The sequence below is a fragment of the Giraffa tippelskirchi genome, chromosome 4, assembly GCF_054371585.1.
Source record: "Giraffa tippelskirchi isolate mGirTip1 chromosome 4, T2T-mGirTip1v1.2.pri, whole genome shotgun sequence".
NCBI lineage: Eukaryota > Metazoa > Chordata > Mammalia > Artiodactyla > Giraffidae > Giraffa > Giraffa tippelskirchi.
In genome coordinates, this window is record NC_137278.1 from 58,065,897 (window position 1) to 58,093,128 (window position 27,232).

The 27,232-nt window shown below is 43.2% G+C and overlaps 2 long non-coding RNA genes across 2 annotated transcripts; one reads left to right on the top strand and one right to left on the bottom strand.

Moving 5' to 3' along the window:
* Positions 1 to 6,654: 6,654 nt before the first annotated feature.
* Positions 6,655 to 18,048, bottom strand: LOC145544488 (uncharacterized). The gene is made up of 3 exons (XR_014081453.1): positions 17,946 to 18,048; positions 17,662 to 17,824; positions 6,655 to 11,901 (listed from the first exon to the last, which is right to left on the bottom strand). It is a non-coding gene; the product is annotated as an uncharacterized LOC145544488 (long non-coding RNA).
* LOC145544489 (uncharacterized) lies at positions 17,725 to 26,863 on the top strand. Its single transcript, XR_014081454.1, has 3 exons — positions 17,725 to 18,092; positions 22,618 to 23,627; positions 24,274 to 26,863. It is a non-coding gene; the product is annotated as an uncharacterized LOC145544489 (long non-coding RNA).
* The last annotated feature ends 369 nt before the right edge of the window (positions 26,864 to 27,232 follow it).

Consider the following 27,232-nt stretch of genomic DNA (forward strand, 5'->3'; position numbering starts at 1 on the left):
ATACCTTATGATACATAAATGGTATTGTGATTGGGATATACCTTTGGGGACGCCTAGAGTTCTGTGTCCAACACAGTTATCATTCTTGCTGTGTGGCTGCTAAGCACATAAAAAGGTGGCCTATCCAAACTGAGAGCTGCTCTGAATATAAAGTGTACACTGGACTTTGACGGAGAAGACGATGGCAACCCACTCCAGTACTCTTGCCTGGAAAATCCCATGGACGGAGGAGCCTGGTAGGCTGCAGTCCATGGAGTCGCACAGATTTGGACCCGACTGAAGCAACTTAGCAGCAGCAGCAGCATCTGGACTTTGAAGACATTGTATGAAGAAAAAAATGAAGAGAGTAAAATATCTCATTCATTCTTTCTTATGTTACTGCCTTTGAGAGTGAAATATCTCATTCATTCTTTTTTATATTATTGCCTTTGAAATTATAATATTGGGGATACATTTGTTTAAATAAAACACATTATTAAAATTAATTCTACCTATTTCTTCTTACTTTCTTAACGTGGCTCACATTTTATTTCTGTTGGCCTGGACCATGAGCTCTCATTTAAACTATCCCCAACAGACAATTCTTGGTCCTATTGAATTATAACTATATATACATATATGTGTATACACCTAGACATATAGAGTGTGTATATGTAGTATTGTTAAGACATGTTTATACACTTAGACATATACAATGTATGTATGTAAATTGTTAATATGATTGTTAAGATGATATATATATGAAATCTCTGAGGTGGAAAAACAAAACCTTAAAAGATAACAATAGGGATTTCCCTGGCAGTCCAATGGTTAGGACTTCACACTTTTGCTGCTGTGGGCAGGATTCAACGCTTGGTCAGGGAACTAAGATCCCACAAGCCACACAGCACTGTCAAAATTTTTAAACAAATAAAAATAAAAGATAACAATAAAAACAGAACAAAAGCCCCGGTACAACAAAAGCTAGAAGGTGTAATTTTTCCTTTGACAAGAAGAGGTGTTGTCAGAAAGTAAAACTCGCTAATAACCATTCTTAAATTTTCTTTTAGTGGTTAAAGAAAAAACATGAAAAGAAGAAAGCTCTGGTTGTGAAGACAATGGGTTTCTCTACGTCTTACGGAGCTGTTCTCCACTGCGCACCCTACCCAGGGTGTACCGTTAACTCCACAGGCTTTAGAGACCATGACTTAGCTGGACTGAGTTACTTGGCTTGTGGAAGATAAGATGAGCAGTCTAAGACAGAACCTCGAGTGTCACTCTGATTCCAGAAATCTGTTCTGCTGTTTGTCACTCACTGTTGCCAGTCTAGAGACATAAACCAGGAGGCTTCTGCTCCATCTGGTAGTGGATTCATCCAGCTGAGAGGTGACACTTTTTCAGCATTCAAACAGTGCGTGCGAAGACACAGTCGTGTCTCATTCTTTGTGATCCCACGGACTACAGCCCACCAGGCTCCTCTGTCCTTCTTTTCCAGGCAAGAATACTGGAGTGAGTTGCCATTTCCTTCTCTTTCCCACCCAGGGATCAAACCTGCATCTCCTGTGGCTCCTGCATTGCAGGCAGAATCTTTGGAAACTGCTGAGAGGGAATACTCGGAGGTGCCACAGTCAAACTTTGCTGGTGTCGCAGAGGTTTTTTTCCTGATGGTATTACTAGTAATCAAGTGTGTTTTAATAGCTTGTTACATGGGAGACTCTGCAACGTCTTCTCAAATTACCAAGACACAACTTTCAACCTCTACCGTAAGCAGAGTATATCACTCTGCTGAGAGCTGAAAAATTTCAAAGGTCTTCCCATCTCTCTGCCTGGAAAAAGTAGTCACCTGTCTGGATCCTACTCAAATGTCACTTCCTTTGTAACATGAAGCAACCCAGAAAACCAAGGCTTTCTTCCAGCCTTTCCCACCCACAGTCCTTAAACAGAGCACCAGCATTCCACAGTACAGCATCGCTTCAAGGGCAAGTCTTATTTTAGTATGGAGGTATTCCCAGTTCTCAGAGTTTGGAGCTTTCTCAATATTTAGATACAGTAGAATTCTGTGGGTTTTTTATTAATTGGAGAGTAAATAAAGCAAAAATGGGTAAGGGGATCAGAACACGTGAAGGAAACTTTTACATCACATAGCATCTAGAAAAGGTTATTTCTTTTTTTTTTTAGGTCTATTAGGAGAGAAATAGGAGAACCTGCTGTCATGCCTTGAGAAATTATAGTCACTAACAAAACAAAGATAAATAAAGAGCTAAAGCCAGAAGTTTACAGTGTGGCATATTTTAGGGCAATTGCTTGCAAGTACCTTATGAAAAGTGAAAATGTTAGTCACTCATTAGTGTCGAACTCTTTGCGACCCCATAGACTATAGCCAGCCAGGCTCCTCTGTCCGTGGAATTCTCCAGACAAGTATACTGGAGTGGGTTGCTATGTTCTCCTCCAGGGAATCTTCCTGATCCAGGGATTGAAACTGAGTCTCCTGTATTGCAGGCAGATTATTTATTATCTGAGCCACCAGGGAAGCCTCAGAACCTGGTGTGTGTGTGTCAGTCACTCAGTTGTGTCCAACTCTTTGCGGCCCCAAGGGCTATAGCTCACCTGGCTCCTCTCTCCATAGAATTCCCCAGACAAGAATGCTGGACTGGGTTGCTATTCCTTTCTCCAGGGCATCTTCCTGACCCAGGGATCAAACCCGGGTATCCTGCATTGCGGGCAGATCCTTTACCATCTGAGCTATCAGGGGAGCCCAGGATGGGTAGAATTATCCCTATTTAAGAGATAATAAACACAGGTTCCAAATTCTCATGGCAAGTGTGGATCCTCTGGGCTTTAAGCACAAGCCACCAGATGCCACAAGTGCTATACAGTTCCTTACCCACAGGAAGGGCTCAACCCATGTTTTGAATGAATTACAGAATGAGAGCATGGGAAATCTTGAGATTCATCAGGAAGTAAATGTCTGTGACTCATTCTCTCCCTCTGGGGTGGGGGCAATACTAACAGGCATGAAAAAGAGTCACCTCATCAAATTTCCCAGGACAAGACTAATGGCTGATCTCCCGGCAAATGAGTTAACTATGTTTGCTAACAGGAGAGTCCTTATCTGTGGTTTGCTTCTGTAAGGAAGTCCCTGGTTGTGCGGGATCACTTATAGTAAGGAACTCGGAGTTTATGGAACACGGCTCCCTTTAAAATGTAACTCTCCCAATACTCCTGAATATAACTAGCTATGCAGCTATCTGAAAAAATTTCACCATAAGATAAACATCTGTTATGCGTGAGTGATGTAAATTCACACCTCCCTTCGGACCTCGTGTGTCAGTCTGAGCCAGAGCACGACATAACTCTGCAAAAACAAAGCAGTAACAAGAGATGCTCTGAGAGTCCCAGGCCCTTCTAACTTCATCTGTGCTTTGCACTTACTTGACTTAGCATCATTCATGCAGCTTGGCACTCGATAAGAACTCTGATTCGTGGGAGTCTGATTGACATGACCTATGCGCTTCTTGTCAGCTAAGATACACAGCATTTACAAAGGGCTCACTCGCTATGCAACAGTGGGTGCGCTATTAACCTCTCCATATGGATGTGTCTAATGGAAACAGTTCTACTAAATAAAAGATACTCTTAAATACTTTTATGTTTACCATGAGTTGCCAACTATGACTGAACATAAGAATCATTTTGGAAGCTTTTGAAAAACTACATCATCGCTGAACCCTACTCCAAAGCAACTGTGACAACAATTGCACACAACGCCTTGACCTGTTCTTCTTCTGCAGAAGCTGGGAGTCAGGATACATTGAACAACCAGGGAATATATCCCCAGACTTCTTTGCCATTAGTTGAGTCCAGCTAGTTAGTGAAATGTGAACAGAGGTGATGTGTGTAATGTCAGTCCCTCATGCACTGTGCCTCCTTCGAGCAATCTTTTCTTCCACTGATCAGTACCTGGGTAAAGGAGTCTAGCCTTGACTATGCATGCCAAGTTGCTTCAGTCATGTCCAACTCTGTGAGACCCCTGGACTGTAGACCACAAGTCTCCTCTGTTCATGGGATTCTTCAGTCAAGAATACTGAAGCGGGTTGCCATTTCCTTCTCCAGGAAATGGCACCTTCCTGACCTAGGGATTGAACCTGCATCTCTTATGTTTCCTACATTGGAAGGTGGGTTCTTTACCACTAGCCTTGACCATGCACGTGATTAAAGAGGCTTAAGTTCAGAACAGTAGCTACCAGCCATGTGTGGCTATCTAAGTGTAAATGAATTAAAGTAAAATTAAAGATTCAATCAGGACTTCCCTGGTGGTGCAGTGGATAAGAATTCCCCTGCCAATGCAGGGGACACAAGTTCAATCCCTGATCTGGGAAGATTCCACAAGCCTCAGAGCAACTAAGCCATGCCCACAACAAGAGAAGCCACCGCAGTGAGAAGACTTTGTACTGCAACTAGAGAAAGCAGTGGAGATACAGTCTAGCCATAAATAAATAAATAAATAATTTTTAAAAAACAATTAAAGATTCAGTCAAATTAACAGTTTGGTTCCTCAGTCACACTAGCCATGGTTCAAGCCCTAAAGGGCCATGCAGGGTGAGTGGCCACCATCACTGGAGGACACGAATACAGAATATTTCTGCCACTGCAGACAGTTCTCTTGACCAGCATACTCTAGGAGGTGGGTTAGCTGCATGACAAAGGAAGCCCGGATCCATGGCTCTCATGGAGGAATGACCACACCCGTCCAGCTGATGTAGATCTTTGGGCTACCGTATGAATGAAATATGGAGGGGCTTCCCCGGTGACTCAGTGGTAAAGAATCCACCTGCAAAAATGCAGAAGCAATGCAGAAGCTTCAGAAAATGCAGGTTCGATCCCTGGGCCAGGAAGATCCCCTGGAGGAGGGCATGCAATCCATTCCAGTATTCTTGCCTAGAGAATTCCATGGACAGATGAATCAGGAGGGCAACAGTCCACAGAGTCACAAAGAGTCAAATACAACTTAAGTGACTTAGCATGCACGTATATAAATGCAAAAACATTGACTAAACTACAGATACACACATCTTGAGTCTCTAAGGAGCAACAAATACAAGTCAAGTCAATTTGTGCTGTCATTCCCTCCCTCTTTCCCCTCTCTCTTTCTCAGTTTTTCTCTATCTCAGTCTGTGTTTCTCTGTGTGTCTCTCTGTCTCTTTCTGTCACACACATACACACACATACATACACATTTTATTCCTTGCCTGATTCATCCAATTCCATTTCAAGTACGACAGCAGAAGAATCATAGGAAAAACTAGATGGGTATAATTGGACATTAAATAAAATTCTGAAGCAATAGCATTGTCCCAACAAGTAGTGTTCCAGGAGCTCGAGACAGAAGATGATTAATGTCCAAAGACCAAAAGTTACATTCAGTGGACAAGGGGGCACCTGAAACCTTGCTTGTGGCCAGAAAATATGAGAGAAAGGGGGACAGACAAAAGGGGGGGACTGAAAATGTGCAAAGAAAAACCAGGAAGACTTAGAAGCTATGAAGCTTAAGGTTGAGAGAAAGTCTATTCCACTGTACTTAGTACTCAACCCATGACAGGTAGGTACTTATAATATCAGACAAAAATAACAAACAGCACCCAGAGATAGAAAATGAGTAGAAAGAGTAAGATGAAATACTGTTATATTCTTGTAAAATTCCAGCAAGGTGCTGAGCTCGTAAGAAAATTCAATAAATATTTGATGACCGATTGATACATCAGTTCATGAATACTTAAAAAGTGATAAAGTTATTCATGTAAAGGAACAGAAAAAGATCTTGGGGAGAAATCATGATTTATGCCATTACTGGCACAATAATACACTGCGAGTGGAAATTGAGAAGGGAAAATTGTAGAGGGGCAGGAAAGAGAATAGGAAGCCATCCCTGGAGTCCTGAGATGAAATGGAACAGTACTCACGTCCTGGAAAATGAGACAAGAACTGATGCTTCTGTCGAGGAAAAATACTGAACAGAGTTCAGATCTGTGTTGCTAAAACAATGAAGCATAGTCAAAATTATAACACCCATAAGCATAATTACCAGTAAAACCTATGTTTTAGAAAATTTAAGAATGAAACTGATGGACTGTGGCAAATGATACTATCATATATCCTGCTTTATTTCTCAGTTTCTCAAACATATGAGTTATCCTAAAAAGTGAAGAATATGCAGATAGCAAGACAGGCGTATTCTTCAGCTTTTGAAAATAATACCTAATTCATCTGTGCAATAAAAATATCTGTCCTTCCACAGATTTAGCAAAAGTGCTGAAGATAGATTATAATGAATTGAGGGTAAACACAAATGAAAGTGAAGTCGTTCAGTCGTGTCCGACCCTTTGCGAGCCCATGGACTGTAGCCTACCAGGCTCCTCAGTCCATGGAATTTTCCAGGCAAGCATACTGGAGTTGGTTGCCATTTCCGTCTCCAGGGATCTTCCTGACCCAGGGATCGAACCCAGGTCTCCCACATTGCGGGCAGACGCTTTACTGTCTGAGCCACCAGGGAAGCCCAAACACAAATACATCAGCATGATTAATAGCAGTAAGAAAAGTATTAACTTAGAGCCTTTTCTAAAGAATGTAGAAAGCAGATTACTATTAGAATTCCAAGGATTCCTATTTCTTTCTTCCTTTTGTTTTTTTTGCAGAGCTTGGGTTAAGAAGTAGATGTATTACAGCTTACAGCAAAAAGAAAGATTGTCAAACCCTTGAGGATACATTTTGCTTCTGGGACTCGATGCAGGCCTAATGCAGAGCAGAATCAGGATGTTTTGAAATTGCATCCGAAACCTAATCTTTCTTATAAAAAATATATTTTGTATGTTTTTTTTTGGAAAAACTCTAAGTGTAGCATCATCCTGCAGTTATTAATGCATCACTGCTATAGTTGGCTTTCCTTCTTGTTCTTTAGTAAGCTGTGGTGTCAAAATCGAACAAGGGATCTTCTGCTTCAGTTTCACTTGCACGTGCAGAAAACCTGAGCTGATCTGAGGTTGGGGCTGTCTGTGAGACTTACATCTGAGCCAGATAGAAGGTCTTATCAGACAGCAAGTTCCAAAAGAACGTCAGTTTCATAAGCTAGACAAAACTGTTAGGGGTGTTGCCTGTGTGTGCTTTAATAATTTAGGGGACAAACAGGAACATCACAAACAAAGCCAAATCCAGGGAATCTGAAATCCATCTCTGTGGCTTTCAGGCAGTAGTTCACAAACACCCAGGCACTCTGAGGATGTTAAGTAAACATCAATTTAGAGAAGCACAGAGATTAAATATCAGTCAAGTGCCTGATAGTAAAACTGATGGTGTCACGAAAACTTGTTCTAGATAATTTCTTCATCCATACTCCATTTTTACACACTCAACGCTTTCTTTTTATAATTTTTTTCAATTTTTAAAATTTTATTTATTTGGGCCACAATGGGATTTTTTTTTGATGGGCGAGATCTTAGTTCTCTGCCCAGGGATTGAACCCATGCCCCCAGCAGTAGAAGGGCAGAGTCTTAACCAGTGGACCACCAGGGATGTCCCTCGACTCCTTCTTTAATAAACACAACAAAAAGTCTGTTTGCATCTTGGAAAGTGGAAACAACCTCACCAAACCAGCCTGGTCTTTTTTATGAAACATTTTGTATCTTGTTTCATGATTTATCCTCATTACCTTCTGTCTCCTTGTCTTCAACCACTTAAAGTTACATCTCTACTTTGCCAAAAAGTAAAATCAAATGATGTAAGGGTTTAAGACTATTTTCTGGAGAAATAAGATAGCTGCCATTCAGGATTAGGCCTCAAAATTCCTGGTCCTCCTGCCCATAACCTAGAGGATGTCTTTTCTGAAGGTTATGTGATTCACCATCTGGATTCATTAAGACACAGTTTCCACTTTCAAGTTATGAACAAAGAGCTAAAATTGCCTCTTTTCTAATAAATCCCAAGTAAATTTTCATGCTTTACCTGTTCCAATTACTCATACAATTGCAGGATATGTCAAAGAACCCACTCTGCATATCCAGACCATATAAAACAAACCTATTCATTATTGTTGTTCAGTTGCTCAGTCATGTCCAACTCTGAGACCCTATCCTATGGACTGCAGGGAAGCCAGGCTTCCCTGTTCTTCACTGTCTCCTGGAGCTTGCTCAGACTCATGCCCATTGAGGCAGTGATGCCATTCAACCATCTCATTCTCTGTCACCCCCTTCTCCTCTTGCCCTCAATCTTTCCCAGCATCAGGGTCTTTTCCAATGAGTCGGTTCTTCACATCATGTGCCCAAAGTATTGGAGCTTCAGCTTCAGCTTCAGTCCTTCCAGTGAATATTCAGGACTGATTTCCTTTAGGATTGACTGGTTTGATCTCCTTGCAGTCCAAGGCAGTCTCAAGAGTCTTCTCCAGCACCACAATTCAGAAGCATCAGTTCTTTGGTGCTCAGCCTTCTTTATTGTCCATCTCTCATATCTGTACATAACTACTGGAAAAACCATTAGCTTCCACTATACAGACTTTGTTGGCAAAGTGATATGTCTAGGTTTGTCATAGCTTTCCTTCCAAGGAGCAAGCATCTTTTAATTTCATGGCTGAAGTCACTGTCCACAGTGATTTTGGAGCACAAGAAAATAAAATCTGTCATTGCTTCCACTTTTTTCCCATCTATTTGCCATGAAGTGATGGAAAAGGATGCCATGATCTTAGTTTTTTTAATGTTGAGTTTTAAGCCAGCTTTTTCACTCTCATCTTTCACCCTCATCAAGAGGCTCTTCCATCTCACAGACCAGTATAAAAACAAAGTTTATGGTTGCATATTTCAAACCTTGATCAGTGAGAAATCTTGAGTCTTGGCACAAATATAAACATGGGCCATAAATTAGCCATAAAAAGGGCACTGCACTTTCAGGATCCAAGACCCTGTCTGAATTTACAAGCTGTTTGCAGAGCTTCTGAGGCTAATGGATGAATAAAATATTCCAGCCAACTAGTAAAGTAAGTATTGTATATGATTGAGAAGTACTGTAACTGACTGCTCTGATTAATGAAGGGTAAATTACTGTTAATGCGAGTAATAAATGTCACGGGCAGTATTTCACTGAACGGAAGTCGGGGCACTGTGTGGGCTCCACTGGTCTAAGAGCTGTGGATGAAACAATGATTAATTAATCATTAGGAGGTGTTAGAACTCTGCGACACTTTCTGGCTGAAAGCGAAGAGCTCTTTAATATGCTGCCAAGGAAGGCAGTCACTCACACCCCACCCAGTCCCTTCATGGGACAGGGGAAATGTTTTCATCAACTTCTCAGCTCTGGTTCTATTCTGAGGTCACTTATCATATGATCATGATTAAGGAAACTCACCTGTCTCGGAGGAAAGGACAAAACTGGGTGAGAGGTTGCCCTCTTTCATTGCAAGTTCAGAAGTCATCACAATACTCACAGCCTGGGCAGGCTGAACAAATCTACATGATGAAGCCTGACTCCTGGACCTGGGTGTGGCTGGGCCTCTGAGCGTGTGAGCTCAGCATAAATCAAAGAGGTGCGTGTGGAATGCCAGGTAGTCAAGTTTAGACTTTGCCTTCCAGTGCAGAGGGTGCAGGTTCGGTCTGTTCAGTCGATCTGTTCGGTCCTTGGTCGGGGAGCTAAGATCACATACCTCACGGTCAAAAAGCCAAAACATAAAACAGAAGCAATACTGTAACAAATTCAATAAAGACTTTTAAAGTGGTCCACATCCAGAACAAACACAAAAATTCTTTTAAAAAAATGACATCGGCTTCCGGAACATTAACACTCCCTTTCTCCCTGCCTCCCTCCCTCCCATCTCTTTAGAGGAACTTGATGTACACATTCTCCAACCACCTGCAGTGGCGGTCTTCTGCCAAATATTTCAACCAGTATTTTCCAGTCCCTAGAAAAACATTCTGGTTCTCTGATCAGGTGAACCCCTTTTCTTTCACATTTTTCCTGGAGACCTTTCAAAGCTGACCATGTGAAATTACTCTATATGCCAAAGTGCAAATAAAAATGATGGTGTCAGAAAATATGTTTTCAAATTTTGCCTTCTGGAGAGGATATTGCTTCACATATTTATATTGTTGGTTTCTATTCTGTGTGTAAATCTGCTAAATGCCCACTCATTCAGGTGCCTCTCCTTATGTTTATAAAGCTAGGTGTTCCCTTCACCTACATGGGAGTCCCAGCACTCACACTAGTTTGTAGAAGTGTCAGAGGCTACAATGTCTTAAGCCAGAGAGCGGAAATCATAAAAGCTAGGCATGGGAGAGATCATATATATTAATCCAATCCCAGCCTCTAATTTACCAAAGAGAGAAGTAGACATCAAGGAAGTGATTCCCTCAAGGCTTTAGAGTGAGGTGGTGGTAGAACCAGGTCTGAGTCATGACCTACTCCAGATCCACCCCTTTCTCCTCTTCACCCTGTGTGGATGACAGGTGGTTACACAGCAGATGATATGAAGGCTGGGGTGCAGGGGGAGGTGGAGGGACCAGATGGTGGGGGCAGAGCGGGAACTGGTGTACACCCTGACTTCAATGGGGCCATCAGAGCTGGGAGAGGGCAAGAGATCAGCTTTGTAGACACACAGAACCATTTCCTGGACGCCACAGAACATCTTGTTCCCTACACTGGTCAACTCTCCATGTTCTTTTCTGCTTGTTACTCTGGGGTTTGAATCCTTCCTGGCTGCTCAGCTTTGCTGGTGGCAAAGAGGGTGCCAAACATGCAACCACAGGAGAATCCTGACATTTTTAAGATCCCCATCTTATTGGATGACAAGTAATTTAGAACATTGCTACTAAAACAAACATGGGGTATTTCAGGGAAAAGTATACTACATTCAAATGAACTTTTAAGATAAAAAATGAGACTGAACAATAATTTTTGACTTGAAGAGGGTCCCATTGAGCTGCTTCTCTTGTACCATCAGAAGGTACGAATTCATTCTCCTGTGTAAGAGTTTGAAGGCTGAGGAGGATTCAGAAGGAGAAAGTTCAATTAAAGAAATATAAATTAAAAAGAAAACAGCAACTGGTATGAAGTACTCTGACAAAACAAATTATATTCTAAATCACATCATATAGGGCCTTCCTGGTGGTCCGGTGGTTAAGACTTCACCTTCCAATGCAGGGGCTGTGTGTTCCACTCCTGGTCAGGAAGCAAGAATCCCACCTGCCCTGAGGCCAGAATAACCAAAAACAGAAAACAGGAGCAATATGGTAACAAATTCAATAAAGTCTTGAAAAACCTGGCCCACATTCAAGTAAATAAATAAATAAATTGCATCCTATGAAGAACCATTTTGGATCTCAAGATTATGAAACTGTGTGAGTTCAAGGGTCTTTGTATTTTCTAAACCTTATAACTGCAAAGTTTCTTTTTGCATTTGCTTCAAAATTCTCTCTGGAGATGCGTCAGTTCTGACATTTTGTAACAGCCGAGACCAAGACCTTCCACCCTCCTGTCTGGCAGCAGATCCGTCAGCCCACATAACCTTTGACCACAGAAATGTCACACATGTGGAGTCAGGGAACAAGAAACGACTCTTGTTACTTACGGGTTTTTGTTTTTGTTTCATTTTTTTAAGACGTATTTACTCTCACAGAATATAAAGAGTCGCATTTTGAGAGAGCTTTTTTGATTAACTGTATCTTCAATTTGTCCACATGATTCTAAAAGAATATTAAATTTCTACTAGGTGCCAGGCAGTGGCTAGAAAGTGCATTACCACATTTTTTCCCTGAGTCTGCGTTCTTGTAACTCCGCAGAGGTTTTCTTATGAATGACTTTGAACCCAGGTAGCAAATCAGCTTACTGGAACCTGTTCCAGTTCACTGTCCTGCTGTCTCTTGGAAAGAAGACTCCAGTCATTTGACCCTGGAAGAGAAGAGAAGAAAGAGGAAGCCGTCCTCACAAGACACTGTCATTAAGAAAATGTGATAAAGGTCTTCTATCCTGGGATACTCTTGGGAGAACAATAGGTGAATGAAAAAAAAAAAAAATGCAAGGACAGCACATCATTGAGGGTAGTAACACCCAGTGGAATTTTCTCTAGTAGATCAATGTGCTTATGTCTTGGTTTCCATGGACATGACCAGAGTTTAGCTCAGCTGCCTCAACATTTGATCTGTGTGGCCAAGTGGTCTCCTGGACCCAAGACTGACAGCAGCCACTGGTGCCAACACTCACCCTAGAGGACACCTCACAAGGTCACCAGCAGGTGTACATATCTGACATGACTCCCCAGACGCCCTTGTCTCCTTGCCTCTTGATTCATGAACCTCATATTCCAGGTTCCTATGCAATATTGTTCTTTACAGCATCAGATTTTACTTTCACCACCAGACACATCCATAACCGAGTGTGGTTTCCACTTTGGCTCAGCTCTCTTTCTGGAGGTATTTCTCCACTCTTCCCCAGTTGCATTTTGGACACCAACTGACCTGAGGGACTCATCTTCCAGTTTCATATCTTTTTGCCTATCACTGACTCAATGTACATGAATTTGAGCAAATTTCAGGAGATGGTGAAGGACAGGTAAGCTTGAGTGTTACAGTCCATGGGGTCACAAAGAACCATACACGATTTAGTAACTGAACCTTGCCAGTTCAACAACAACAACCTTGCCTCTTAAGGTCTTCCCGTTACGTGGCCTTTACACAAGATCTCCCTGTGCTATACAGTAGGTCCTTGTTGATTATCTATTTTAACCTGTGGGTTATCCATATTTATATATATATCCATTTTAACATATTCATATACAATAGCAGTGTGTACATGTCAATCTCAAACTCCCAACTCTATCCCTCCCCCTATTCTTCTTCCCTGGTAATCATAAATTCATTCTCTAAGTCTGTGAATCTGTTTCTGTTTTGGAAATAAGTCCATTTATATCATTTTTTAGATGCCTCACTTAGACGCAGCATCTTAAAAAAAATAACAACACTTTTTCAAACAGCGTTAACTGACATCCATACAAAAGAAGAAGATGCAATTTCCCCCCTACATGATCTGCAGTGTCCTCTCATCACACACTTTTATTTGAAGCTTACTAATGCAAATCAGCAATTCACTGTTGAAAAACCCTAAACAAACACACTTCAAAAACACAGCCTTGACTTCATTTGAACCCTCTACGCTCTGTCTTCTCCCATCACTACTGAGTCTGTTCAAAGATGCTCAGGCTGACCTCTTACAAAGACAGCAATTACTCAGGAAGTAACTCCCTGAGACAATTCATGTCTTTGCACATCTCTGAGAAGTGTCATTTTCTCAGGCAGGAAAAAGGTGTCCTGTCATCCAACACCAACTTCCTATCTGAGATGTGATTTCACAGTCTTTTCTTTTTAGATCTGCTAATAGCAGCCAGTCCCCAAGCACAGGACTGAATGCTTTAATTACAGACGGGTGGCGAAAGGACATGATTTTCTTGTTTCCTTTTCCCAGAATGATTGGTACAGTAAGACGTCCTGAAAGAAGTGTGTGTCTACAAGATCACTGCCGGTTAATTTTCACCCCCATGAAAGTTACTTGGATTTGCTTTGATTTCCAATAACTTTCTTTAGGTAACTGCCTGGAGGGGAGCCCCAGGCACGGTCTATAAGGCAGTAGGGTTGATGGGTGATCCATGCCTGGAGACTCTGCCAGCCACCACTACTGGTCCTTTCTCTGACCCTAATCTGCCCCAAAATCGTGCTTTATGATAAACAGACTTCAGTCCCATAATTGTACTGGCTTTTAATCTTACATTTCACAGAGAACTCTGATTGTACAAATGAAATCTATTTTCTGAAAGTGGAACTGACTGTATAAGAGAGGGTAATAAACCAGCTAGTGACTCAGGTCCTTTTGTTGGTGGGATGCAAAACTAGCAAGCCCGGTGGCAGCGGCTAGTGATGATCAAAGGTGAAAATCTAGCCCACTGGCTCCAAATCCCCGCCAGCCCTCACAGCTGCCTCCCTTGTCAATCCTCGATACCATCTGAGAGAAGTGGGTACCAAGAGCAAAAGCAGTGTCGGCCTCTCAAAATAATAAGAAGGAAGCCTCGTCTCTACCTAGATGGGAAAATCAAGAGGATGTCTTACAGACCAGTCAGTTTAGACCAAAAATTAGATTAATGGACAGTCCAAGACACAAAGGGACTGTGGAGGAATTTCAAAACCAATCTGCTGGTGTCAAAACATATTTTTCTTCTCAGTTATGCCTGATCCCAGCTGATAGTATCTTGTTGTTTATTTCTCATGTTGTTAATGATTTTTTTAATTTGTTATTTTGAAACATGCTTATTTTATACCTTCTGTTTTTATGACTTGAAACTCTGGGGGTGCTATCTCTGGATATTTGTTGCCTGTGTTGTTCTTGCCCACTGGCTCTGCATCCTCCCAGGCTTTGTAATTCTAGATTGTGAACACATTTTCAGTTGAGTATATATCTGTGGGAATAGTATGCCACCTGCATGAAGAAGGTATTACTCCAAATAAATTATGCATCTGATTTTGTAGGAACCTCAGTGATGTTTCCAGTCTTTCTGTTATTTTTCATTTGGGAGATTTGGGATCCTAAATTAATATGAATTCAAACTTTAAACCCATCTCTAAGGGACACTAGTGATGACAAATTCTCAGGGACACTATGGATTTTTTTTTCATGCCAAACCCAAATCAGAATAAACGCGCTTCCCCACTTCCTGTCTCATCAAATAGCAATCCATCTGTATTTATGGCTTCCATGGGAGGTTGTCCTTTCAAGGTCTGAACTGAATGCAGGATTCTCAGTTCCAACCTCCCATCTTGATCAGGAACATGGTTTACTTTTTATGCCCATTTAAATGCATGCTTCCTGGTTACTGAGATTAGCAAAATCCACAGGGCAGCTTGGTTCAGTACCTACTGACATGTTAATTGTAGTTTTCTCCTTGCTATCAGTCTTGGGGAATTTCTCTTACTTTCTTACAAATTCCCCTTTGCATTTAAAAGTATATTTACTTCATTTTATCCAACATTTCTAGGTGTCTTTGTAGCAGGAACATTTCAGATTACCTGTCATGGTTTTTCAGCAGTTAGCTGCAATTTTGGTGTTGTTGCAGAAGAAGATGAGCGCACGTTCTTCTACTCCATCATCTGATTTCTCTTTAGGTGTTCAGATTACATAAATATTAACTGGCTATGTTATTGTTTAGTCACTCACTCGTGTCCGACTCCTTGTCACCCCAAGGACTGTAGCCCACCAAGCTCCCCCATCCATGGGATTCTCCAGGTAAGAATACTGGAGTGCGTTGCCATTTCCTCCTCTAGGGGATCTTTCTGACCTGTATCTCCTGCACTGGCAGGCAGATTCTTTACCACTGAGCCACCAGGGGAGCCCAACTGGCTACGTACAGTAGCCCTACCATTCATACACACACATGATTGGCCCATAATGTTTCATTTTTGCTCCATATTTTCTGCTGGTAAGTTATTCCAGAAATAATCTCCATTTATCCATGGAGGAATCATCCATCTCACGTACTGTTTAGGTTGTTCCCTCTTCTGTGTGTATTTCTTCTTCATAGCTCACCAGTGCCTCCTCCAGAGGAACAGAAGGGAAGGGAATTAAAGAAGCATTGGCAAGTTCCATTTTAACAACATCAGTAAAAAGATTTCATGTAGCAGATCTCTAACAGAAATTTTGTGAACTATTTCAGGATCAAGTCATCTGGTTTATCTATTTTTAGCTATATCTTCCTTAGAAATCACTAAATCCCCTTTGCACAGATAAATCTCTCATTGTGTGTGCATCTCGCTAAGGATGTTTTGTTCACTGCACCTGTCCAAGAAGAAAGGGTGTCTTACCATCGGATCCATTAGAATAGCAAGCAGATTATCTTTGCTTTGGGGCATGAAGGGGAGGAAGAGCAGCTGTCGTCTCTGGATTGCAGAGACATGTCTGGCATTTAGGGGATATGGAGAAACAAGGAGATTCCTTTGTAGGCTGTTTCTAAAGTGACTTAAGGAAAAAAATGACAGGCAGGGCACACAGCAGGCGGTTACCCATCTGTCTGCCTGTTCAGTCGCTGAGTCATGTCCAACCCTTTGAGACCCCATATACTGCAGCACGCCAGGCCTCCCTGTCCTTCACTGTCTCCCAGCATTTACTCAAACTCATGTCCATTGCGTCAGTGATGCCATCCAACCATCTCATCCTCTATTGCCCCCTTCTCCTTTTGCCTTCAATCTTTCCCAGCATCTACCCTTAGAGCACACCATTAAAAGATTCATATTCACTCAGGAGTGGGGAGATATGGCCCTGCAGTCTCCTGCTCACCCCAGATAGACTCAGAGGGATCTAACTCAGTGCACATGAGCTTGAGCAAACTCTGGGATCGTGAAGGATAGGGAAGCTTGGTATGCTGCAGTCCATGAGGTCGCAAAGAGTCAGACATGACTTAGCAACTGAACAACAAGTCACCACTGCCCAGACTTACACTGAATTTTCTTTTTTTCAGTGTTTCTTCTTGTCTCTTGCAAACCATTCATCTTTCTTGCTGTCTTTTTTCTCTGGGCAACTCTAACAGCACTGTGCTGGTTAGCACATCACCGCAATTTTAATTGCCATCATTATCGCCAGCAAATTTTCTTCCTGCTCTATTTCACGTGCTGCTATATATAAGCACAGCCCATCTGTGATCTGCGCCAAGCGGGCCTCCAAATGTTGGTGCCATAGATTCAAGAGCTAATTATGAGTGGCAGCATGGCTTTCTCCAGCATGATTATTTTCCCATCCAGCACCGTGATAAAACATAGATAAAATATAAGGAGGTAATAAAGGCTTATGTTTACTGAGCACTTACTATGTTCCAGACACCGTGCTTTATACACCCTACCTCTGACAAGGATCACAACCACCTTAGAGAAAGGTTTTAATACTATCCTCAATTTCCAAACAAGGAAACAAAAGCACATAGAGGTGAGAATATTGCCAGTTTCACTTCTTACAAATAGTAGAAACGAGTTGAATCCAAGTGGTTCTGGAACCCTCACTGCTAACCACTGGTCTACTGTCTCAACTGATGATATCAAGACCCTCACAAAAACCCATGGGCTTCCAAGGAAGCTCAGTGGTAAAAATCTGCCTGCCAATGCAGGAGACGTGTATTTGATCCCTGAGTCTGGAAGACCCCGTGGAGAAGGAAATGGCAACCCACTCCAGTATTCTTGCCTAGAGAATCCCATGGACAGAGGAGCCTGGTGGGCTATAGTCCATGGGGTCACAAAGAGTTGGACATGACTGAGCGACTAAGCACACACACACACACACACACACACACACACACACACACACACACACACACACACAGGAAAACCCACAAACTTCCATGGCTGCCTACAAGCTAATTCTCTTCATATTTGAGTTGTTTTATTTCACTGATTATATTCTCTGTGATGAAGAAGCATCCATAATGGAAAGAAAAAAACAGTGGGAGGTGAATCCGCCAGAGAATCTGTCCACTGACATTCTAGCAGCCAGAATGGGACAATCAGGGGTTCAAGGTCAGCTCCTGGGAGTCCATCCTGAGGACAATTGCTGAGCTCTGTCCATCGGCCAGTGCTGCTTCTGAAGGATCACTCACTATGAAGACAGACAAACAACATCACATACCATGATATTCTGCTTGAAACGTGGCTGTCTCAGTGTGCTACGGCTGCCATCAGAAAACTCTCCAGACCTGGGGGCTCACACAGCAGACATAGCCCAAAATTCGGCTGCCTGTTGACTTGGTCCCGGGGACCCTCTTCACGGCTTGGAGGTGATTGTCTTCTCTCTGTGGCCACATGTGGTGAAAGGAGAGAAGGAGAGAGAATGAACTCTCTGGTTACTCTTCTTACAAGGGCGCTAATCTCATCAGGGGCCCCACCTCTGTGACCTCAGTTGACCCCTATCACCTCCTGTGGAGCCCTATACAAGGTCACAGGTATGGAGCCCTCTACCAAGGTCACAGGACAGAAATTTCTGGAACTGACCAAGCACCATAGCAACAGTTGCCATGAGCCTCTGGATCTAAATCAGCCAATTCTCTGATGCCATAATAGGTAAAATACCCACCCTATTACCCACCTTATAGAATCCTAACCAATCACCTAATGGCACCCTTTCAGCAGGCATTTTCTTGGTCTTGAGGCTACAAAAAATGGGCTACTAGCCCCCAAAAGGGGTCGGCTCTCCCTTGAGCTGGCCCACTGTTCTAATAGCGTCTCCCAATCTAATAAACATTACTCTCTGCTCATTCTGCCTCATGTCTGGAAATTCTTTTCCAACCCACTCACAGACAGCAACACCTCCTAAATGCTGTCACATCTCCCAACACCATCACACCAGGGTAGGATTTCAGCATGCAGCTTTGTTGGGGACACGTTTGGTCCACAATGAGGTACTTTTATGCCCTTGTTCAGTGACTTCTCTTTCCTGATGAGCTGTGTCCAACAAGGATACAGAGTGTCTGTCACTAAGATATTAAATTGCGGTGGGGGGGAGGCGGTTCACAGCAGCTGCCCTGACAGACTGTCTGCTGGAAGCTTCAGGCACTGTCCCTGCCAGGAGCCAGATGTCAGCAGATCCCCTCCATCACACAAAGATGATCAGATGGTCATTGAAAAGTTTAGTGCCTCTTCATTGAGGAGTTTGGTTTCCAGTTTCCTCTGGGAAGTTACTGGAATTTCATTTGCTTTATTCATTTGCTTTTGTGAATATCCTAGTACCTCTGTGACGTCTGACAAGGATGAAGATAAATCATAACTCCTGGCCACTCCCGGGAGAAAAACCTAATGAGTTTTTCTCATTGTGAAAATGAGTATGTCTCATAGAGAAGTTGGACATGGCCATGGAGAAGGTTAGCAGCAGCCACCCCTGCCAAGGAACTTTTTTTTTAGATCCTTCTGAATTAGTGTTTATGTCATCAGGTCATGATATCTCTTCTAACGTCAGTGCTCTATTAACCGTTGCTTTAGTTTTCACCACTAAGAGTTCACTCTGGCCTGACGGTTCCATGAGTCCTGAGTTGCCTCAACATGGAATGAGGTCAGAGAAATTAAATACTGGTTCCACGATAAATAACATGAAGCTCACGTGGAAAGCATCTGTTAGGATGGAAACTTGGCAAAAACAGCATGTTTTCTTTAAATACAGAAATCTGTAGTCAAGGGCTCCATTCACTTGGTATTAACAGCCTCCAAGGGTGTTTATAGATCCAAGGGATTAGATCTGATAGAGAGAGTCCCTGAAGAACTATGGATGGAGTTTAGTAACAATGTACAGAAAGCTGTGATCAAAACGATCCCAAAGAAAAAGAAATGCAAAAAGGCAAAATGGTTGTTAGAGGAGGCCTCACAAAGAGCTGAGAAAAGAAAAGAAGTGAAAGGCAAAGGAGAAAAGGAAAGATACATCCATCTGAATTCAGAGTTCTAAAGAAAGCCTTCCTAAGTGATCAATGCAAAGAAATAGAGGAAAACTATACAATGGGAAAGACTAGAGATCTCTTCAAGAAAATTATAGATACCAAGAGAACAAACATTTTGTGCAAAGATGGGCACAATAAAGGACAGAAATGGTATGGACCGACTTAACAGTAGCAGATGTTAAAAGGTGACAAGAATACACAGAAGAACTATGCAAAATGGATCTTAATGACCTATATAACCACGATGGTGTGATCACTTACCAAGAGCCAGACATCCCGGAATGCAAAGTCAAGTGAGCCTTAGGAAGCATCACTATGAACAAAGCTAGTGGAGGTGATGCAATTCCAGTTGAGCTATTTCAAATCCTGAAAGATGCTGCTGTGCAAGTGCTGCACTCAATATGCCAGCAAATTTGGAAAACTCAGCAGTGGCCACAGGACTGGAAAAGGTCAGTTTTCATTCCAATCCCAAAGAAAAGCAATGCCAAAGAATGTTCAAACTACCACACAATTGCACTCATCTCACACACTAGCAAAGTAATTCTCAAAATTCTCCAAGCCAGGATTCAACAGTACGTGAACCAAGAACTTCCAAATGTTCAAACTGGATTTAAAAAAGGCAGAGGAACCTGAGATAAAATTGCCAATATCGGTTGGATCATAGAAAAAACGAGAGAATTTCAGAAAAACATTTACTTCTGCTTCATTGACTATGCTAAAGCCTTTAACTATGTGGGTCACAACAAACTGGAAAATTCTTAAAGAGATGGGAATACTAGACCAACTTACCTGCTTCCTGAGAAACCCGTATGCAGGTCAAGATGCAACAGTTAGAACCAGACATGGAACAACAGACTGGTTCCAAATTTGGAAAGGAGTACGTCAAGGCTGTATATTGTCACCCTGCTTATTTAATTTCTACGCAGAGTACATCATGTGACATGCTGGGCTGGATGAAGCACAAGCTGGAATCAAGATTACCAGGAGAAATATCAATAACTTTAGATATGCAGATGACAACACCCTTATGGCAGAAAGTGAAGAGGAACTAAAGAACCTCTTGATTAAGGTGAAAGAGGAGAGTGAAAAAGCTGGCTTAAAACTCAACATTCAAAAAGCTAAGATCATGGCATCCCATCACTTCATGGCAAATAGATGGGGAAACAATGGAAACAGGGACAGATTTTATTTTGGGGGGTTCTAAAATCACTGCAGATGGTGACTACAGACATGAAATTAAAAGACATTTGTTCCTTGGAAGGAAAGTTACGACAAACCTAGACAGTGTATTAAAAAGCAGAGACATTACTTCGCCAACAAAGGTCCACGCAGTCACAGCTGTGATTTTTCCAGTAGTCACAAATGGATGTGAGAGTTGGACCATAAAGAAAACTGATCCCTGAAGAATTGATACTTTTTTACTGGGGTGTTAGAGAAGACTCTTGAGAGTCCCCTGGACTGCAAGGAAATCCAACCAGTCAATCTTAAAGGAAATCAATCCTGAATATTCATTGGAAGGACTGATGCTGAAGTTGAAGCTCCAATACTTTGGCCACCTGGTACAAAGAGGCGACTAGTTAAAAAAGACCCTGATGCTGGGAAAGATTAAAGGCAGGAGGAGAAGGGGTCGACAGAGGTTGAGATGGTTGGATGGCATCACCAACTCAATGGACATGAGTTTGTGCAAACTCTGGGACATGCTGAAGGACAGGGAAGCCTGGCATGTTGCAGTCCCTGGGGTCTCAAAGAGTCGGATATGACTGAGCAACCGAACAACAACAACAACAAAGGGTATTTAAGGTAGAGAAGAGTTTTCTGTTACACGGCAACCTGGTGATAAAATGGAATGGGATCCATTCATCCGTTGCAGCTCAGCAGAAAATCTGCGGAGGTTTCAGGGCTGGGACCACGAACCCATTGCCCGGTTCCACCCATTGTGGCTGCAGCCCTCAGACTTCACTGCTGGGTCACAGACCAGTAAGCACCACTGAAGCCAGATGTGCTATTCAAACCTAGCTGTGTGCTGACTGGTGGACACTCCTTTCTAGTATGTTAACTGTAGGTCACTTGTTTTAGTCAGTGTTATCAACAGCTTGTCGTTGTCCTTAGAGCAGGAGGCCGCCTTCTGTCCCCAAGTGCAATTCCAAGTTTACCACTAAGAGGGGTCCTTGTGAAGAGGGCAAGTTCCAGGCTGGCTGTGTCAGTCATTCAGGGGAATTTCCCCCTCTTAAAGTTGTCAGTTGTATTTACCATCTCCCTGATAACAGATGACACAGTCCTCACTTACGGACTTGACAAGATCAAGTGTGGGTGGAAATGCAAAGGAAGACATTGGAATCATGAAGGAAAAACTGATCTCAGTACCTGGGGGATTAGGGACCTATGAGATGCCTGTCCTTTTTTGTGCCCTAAACCTAAAGCCTTATCTTGGGCTTCCCAGGTGGCTCAGATGATAAAGAATCTGCCTGCAATGTGAGAGGCTGAGGTTCAATTCCTGGATCAGTAAGATCCCATGGAGGAGGGCATGGCAACCCACTCCACTATTCTTGCCTGGAGAATCCCACAGACAGAGGAGTCTGGAGGGTTACAGTCTATGGGATTTCAAAGAGTTGGACACGACTGAGCATCTTTCAAGTAGCTCATTTGTGTCCGACTCTTTGCAACCCCATGAACTATACAGTCCATGGAATTCTCCAGGCCAGAATACTGGAGTGGGTAGCCATTCCCTTGTCCAGGGGATCTTCCCAACCCAGGGATTGAACTCAGGTCTCCTGCATTGGATTCTTTACCAGCTGTGCTACCAGGAAAGCCCAAGAATACTGGAGTGGGTAGCCTATCCCCTCTCCTGCCAATCTTCCCAACCCAGGAATTGAACTGGAGTCTCTTGCACTGCAGGTGGATTCTTCACCAGCTGAGCTACCAGGGAAGCCCACTTCCCTGGTAGCTTTTACTTACTAAACCCTTATCTATCTAAGTCTTACACTATCTCATCCAATTCTTAACAAGAATGGCTATTTACTCTTCTATGTTGTATGTTTTAAGTGGGTAGGGTTTTCTACAGTCACGTTTATTTAATGACACTGACACAGCTCTTGTTATGCCAGCACAACTCTGAGCACTTACAAGATGCCTCCGTGTACATTCCTTCTCATACCTCCTAGGTAATCGCTGTCATCATCCCTGCTTTACTGATGAGAGGATGGGTGTGAATATCATCTTGGCCAAGAACTCAGAGTAGTAAGTGGCAGAGCAGGATCCCTCCAGGAAGGGTAGCTCCAAGCTGTGTGCTCTTAAGCATGACCTGAGGATGCCTCTCCTGTCAGTCATCCAAACAGCCTCCAATCTGAAGATGCACCAGCTTTGAGTGCATCCTTCCTTCTATCACATCCTCAGAAGACCACCTCCTCACAGGGAGACATAGTCTGTGGACAAGGCTCACCACCCTGAACAGACTGGATTTCAGGTGAGTTGAAGTTCCTAACAAGGAAACATGGACCGAAGGTGGTCTCATATCTGCATGTGTCAGCCAGAAGCCACCTCCTGCTTCTTGACTTAATATGTGATGAAAATTTGAATATGTGTGATGTCAGTGAATCCAAACTCTCACCAGCCCGATGTCTGGTAGACTAAGACCGAGGAAGCCCACATAAGCTTCCCCAAACGCAGCATCTTTCCAGTCAGTAAAGGGAGCACATCCATTAAGTTAATGCAGAGCTTCATGTGTGTGTGTTCAATGACTCAGTTGTGTCCAACTCCACATGACTCCATGGACTGCAGCTCACCAGGCTATCCCATCCTTCACTATCTCCCAGAGTTTGCTCAAATTCTTGTCTGTTGAGTTGGTGATGCTATCCAAACATCTCAACCTCTGTCGAGCTTCATTTAATGCAACCTAACTCTGAAAAGACTATCTGGCCTCTCAGCAAACTGTCTTTTCTCCTGCCACCAAGTTGTTATAATTACTCAGTATTCGACCAGATGGCAAATAATTTCTGAAGTCAGATCAGGTGTTCAAGAAGCAGTGCTAATCTCCAAGCTGACGATGGCAGTGAAACTAATTTAAAAGCTGTAACAGCAGCACAGCACTTCTTCCATGAAGACTGACCACAAAAAAAAAAAAAAGTAAAGAAAAAATGGGTGTTTCCTGAAGATGAGGCTGAAATAAAGGCAGGTAAGAGAAGGGAGGGCTTCCCCAATGGCTCAGCAATAAAGAATCTGCCTGCAATGCGAGAGACCTGGGTTTGATACCTGGGTCAGGAAGAATCTCTGGAGGAGGAAATGGCAACACATTCCAGTATTCTTGCCTGGAGAATCCCATAGACAGAGGAGCCTGGTAGGCTACAGTTCATGGGGTTGCAAAGATTCAGACATGACTGAGTGACTAAGCACATGAGAAGGGAGTGTTTCTGAGGCTGAGTTATAAGTTCACCAACAGATGCTTCCACAGGTGCTTGTGTGCCCACATGATCAATCATTTAGTCATGTCTGACTCTTTGATCATACGGACTGTAGCATGCCAAGCTCCTCTGTCCATGGGATTTCCCAGGCAAGAATACTGGAGTGGGTTGCCAAGCCCTCCTCCAGGGGATCTTCCTGACCCAGGGATCGAACCCCCATCTCCTGCATTGCAGGCAGATTCTTTACCCACTGAGCCACCGGGGAAGCTTCCACACCTGTGATGTCAATTTGAGGCTTTAGAGGAGACTCAGCAATAAACACTCAAAAAGGCTCAGAATGAGCACCAGCAGCAGACAGTGTCAACTCAGATCAATATCAAACTTGGACACAGCCTGATTTTTCTCACCTTTCTACTTTAGGCAGGGAAGCCCAGATTTCATGGCCACAGCTGGAAGTCACAGAGTTTTAATTCATTTTCAGATGAAGAGTTTCATTAGGCAACCTTCCCTTCATCCTGTCCCCAGTCCTTGAAGCAGGGACCTAATGCAAATTTGGGTCCAGAAGAGGCTAGTGTTTGGAAGGTTTTTCTAGAGTGACTGGGGAGTCTCAGGAAATACCTCCTCATGTTGGCATACTACAAAGAACTTCACATCTTTGGTAAAGGATCATTTTGACAAGGTGATGGTCAGCTTGGAGTCGGCCAGCCGTGGCTCAGAAGCCTGCCTCTTACACTGACCGTGACCTGGTGCTGGGGGCTCTGTGGACATCGGACTCATGACCAGGGCCCCACACTTTGTCTAATTCTCCACTGTCACCATGTTTAAATTCTTCATAATTTTAAGCAAAGGACTCCCCTTTCTGTTTTGCACCGAATCCTACAAATCATGTAGCTGGTGCTGACTGGATGAGTTATCTATCTATTCTGCCTGAATTATAGTTTTTTCACTTATAAATTGTAGACTCATAATAGTACTCATATCACAGAGATGATTTGAAGGGAAGAAATGAGGTCATCAAGCTCCTACTACATGTGCTGCTACTGCTGCTAAGTCACTTCAGTCCTGTCTAACTCTGTGTGACCCCGCAGACTGTAGCCCACCAGGCTCCTCTGTCGGTGAGATTTCCCAGGCAAGAATACTGGAGTGGGTGGCCATTTCTTTCCTCCTGCATTGGCAGGTGGGTTCTTTACTGCTAGTGCCACCTGGGAAACCCACTACATGTGAATGTCTGCTAAAAGCCGCCACTATTGGTGTTTAGGCCTGTTAATTGTTATTATCACCGTTAGTGTTGAGTGTCAATATGGCTGACCTGCCCTGATGGCTGAGGAGGGTTGACCCACATCCCATGGGTCTCACTTCACACCATGTGCAGAGCCTGATCTTCACTGTCACTGTGGCACCAGTCCATCCTGCCTCACCTGCCTTATTCTACAGCCAGCTCAGACTTGTCTCATGCATGTACGTTCCATAAGGACAATGAAGAGAACATGACCTCTGGAGGCTTCAGCCTAGAAGCCCCACAACCTCTGGGCTTCCCTGGTGGTTCAGTGGTAAAGAATTCACCTGCCAATGCACGAGACAAGGATTCGATCCCTGGTCTGGGAAGATCCCACCTGCCAGTGAGCAACTGACTCCATGCACCACAACTACTGAGCCTGTAGTTGCCTCTAGAGCCTGGGAGTCACAAGTCCTGAAGCCTGTGGGCCTAGAGCCAGGGCTCCACAACAAGAGAAGATATCACAAGGGAAGGTGGTGCACCACAGCTAGAGAGTAGCCTGCGCTCGCTACAATTAGAGAGAAGCCCACACAGCAACAAAGACCCAGCACAGCCAAAAAGTAATAAATAAGTAAACTTTTTTTTTTTTAAAAGAAGAAACTTCACAACATCTCCTCCACTCATCCTGTGGATCCCAGCAATACATACGCTCAGCTCAGATCCAAGGAGACAGAGAAACAGACTCTGCCTGGAATGGGACGTGGTGTGTGTGAATTACAAGGACTTCTGGTCACATTCTGCAATCCACTACCATCTGCCATTTGTCCCACAGTATTTCTGTGTCTGCGCAATGTTCACGTCATCCCAGAGACTCAGTAAATCCCTCCCCATCTGCGGCATTCAGTTACGGTTGGGGACGTCTGTCCTGTGTCAGGTCCACACATGGGTGAAGCTCCCCAGGGGCAGCTCCTTAGATACATCCATCGTGATCCAGAGACCATGATTCAAACAGACAAGTCGTCAGCTCTGCACACATGAACAAGTGCAGATTCAGGGAAGGTAACTCGAATAGACGCCCCCATTCAAGGTGCAGGGGAACGAGACCCAGTGCTGTCAAGAGCCTGGGGACGTTCTGCAAACACAGTCCAGACAAGTATCTAGGGCCAGCTTCTCTGGGGAATGTGATGTTCCTTGGACGTTCCCAGTCCTGCTCTCCAGGAGTGCATCCCTAATCCACTGTCCTCCTGTGTTTTTTGACTTCAACCTCTGAGAAGTCCTCCTTGCCTAAAAAATCATAACAATAATCCGTGTTTGCGTCTGCAAAGTTTGCTCAGTCACTTTCTGTGCATAGAAGTTTCAGTGTCCAGAGACCTCTTCTCATGTGTAAGTATCTGTCCGTTTACTTCAAATAATTAGAACTTTCACCAATACACTTCTTTGTATTTTTTCTGAGTTTCTCTGGAATCTTACTGGGGTTGGTTCCATGCCCCAAAGACCACGTCCATAATTGAAGACCAGTCTTTCCTGTTTGGGGCATGCCCGACTACCACAGGACAGCACCTTTAAGATTCTTAGAAGCCATTTGTCTAGCTTATCAGATCTAATTATTAGAGACTTAAATGTGCTGCAGACAATACTTCACAAAGTGAAATCTCCAGACTGGCAGCATCACCTAAGAACTTGCTGGAAATGCAATGTGTGTGTCCCACCTTGAAATGACTCATTCAGAATCCTCAGGAAAGAAGGAGGATTTTAGCAAGTCCTCCAGACAATTTTCATGCTAGAGCTGAAGACCCATGGCTGTACATAGGGTCTTACAGCCACACCTTTGCCTTGATCCTTATCCAGAGATCATTTCTTACCATGAAAATCATTTGCAGATCAGAGAAACTGGGGATGAAAAACAGGTTTCCAATTTTTCCAATTCAAATTTCCATCATTTTCCAATTCAGCAACTCTTTGAGACACTGTATTCCCTCTAAATTCTCTTTGCAATCTGAAAAGATTCCTCTTAGCATTTCTCTTTCATCCAGTTAATGTATCACATGCAGCTGAAAGAACATAACTGATCTTTCCAGTGTTCTCCCTGGATCTCTCCAAAGCCAGACCCACACATTTTATGAGGACATTGTCTACATTCCGAGTTCTCTCAGGACACAACTG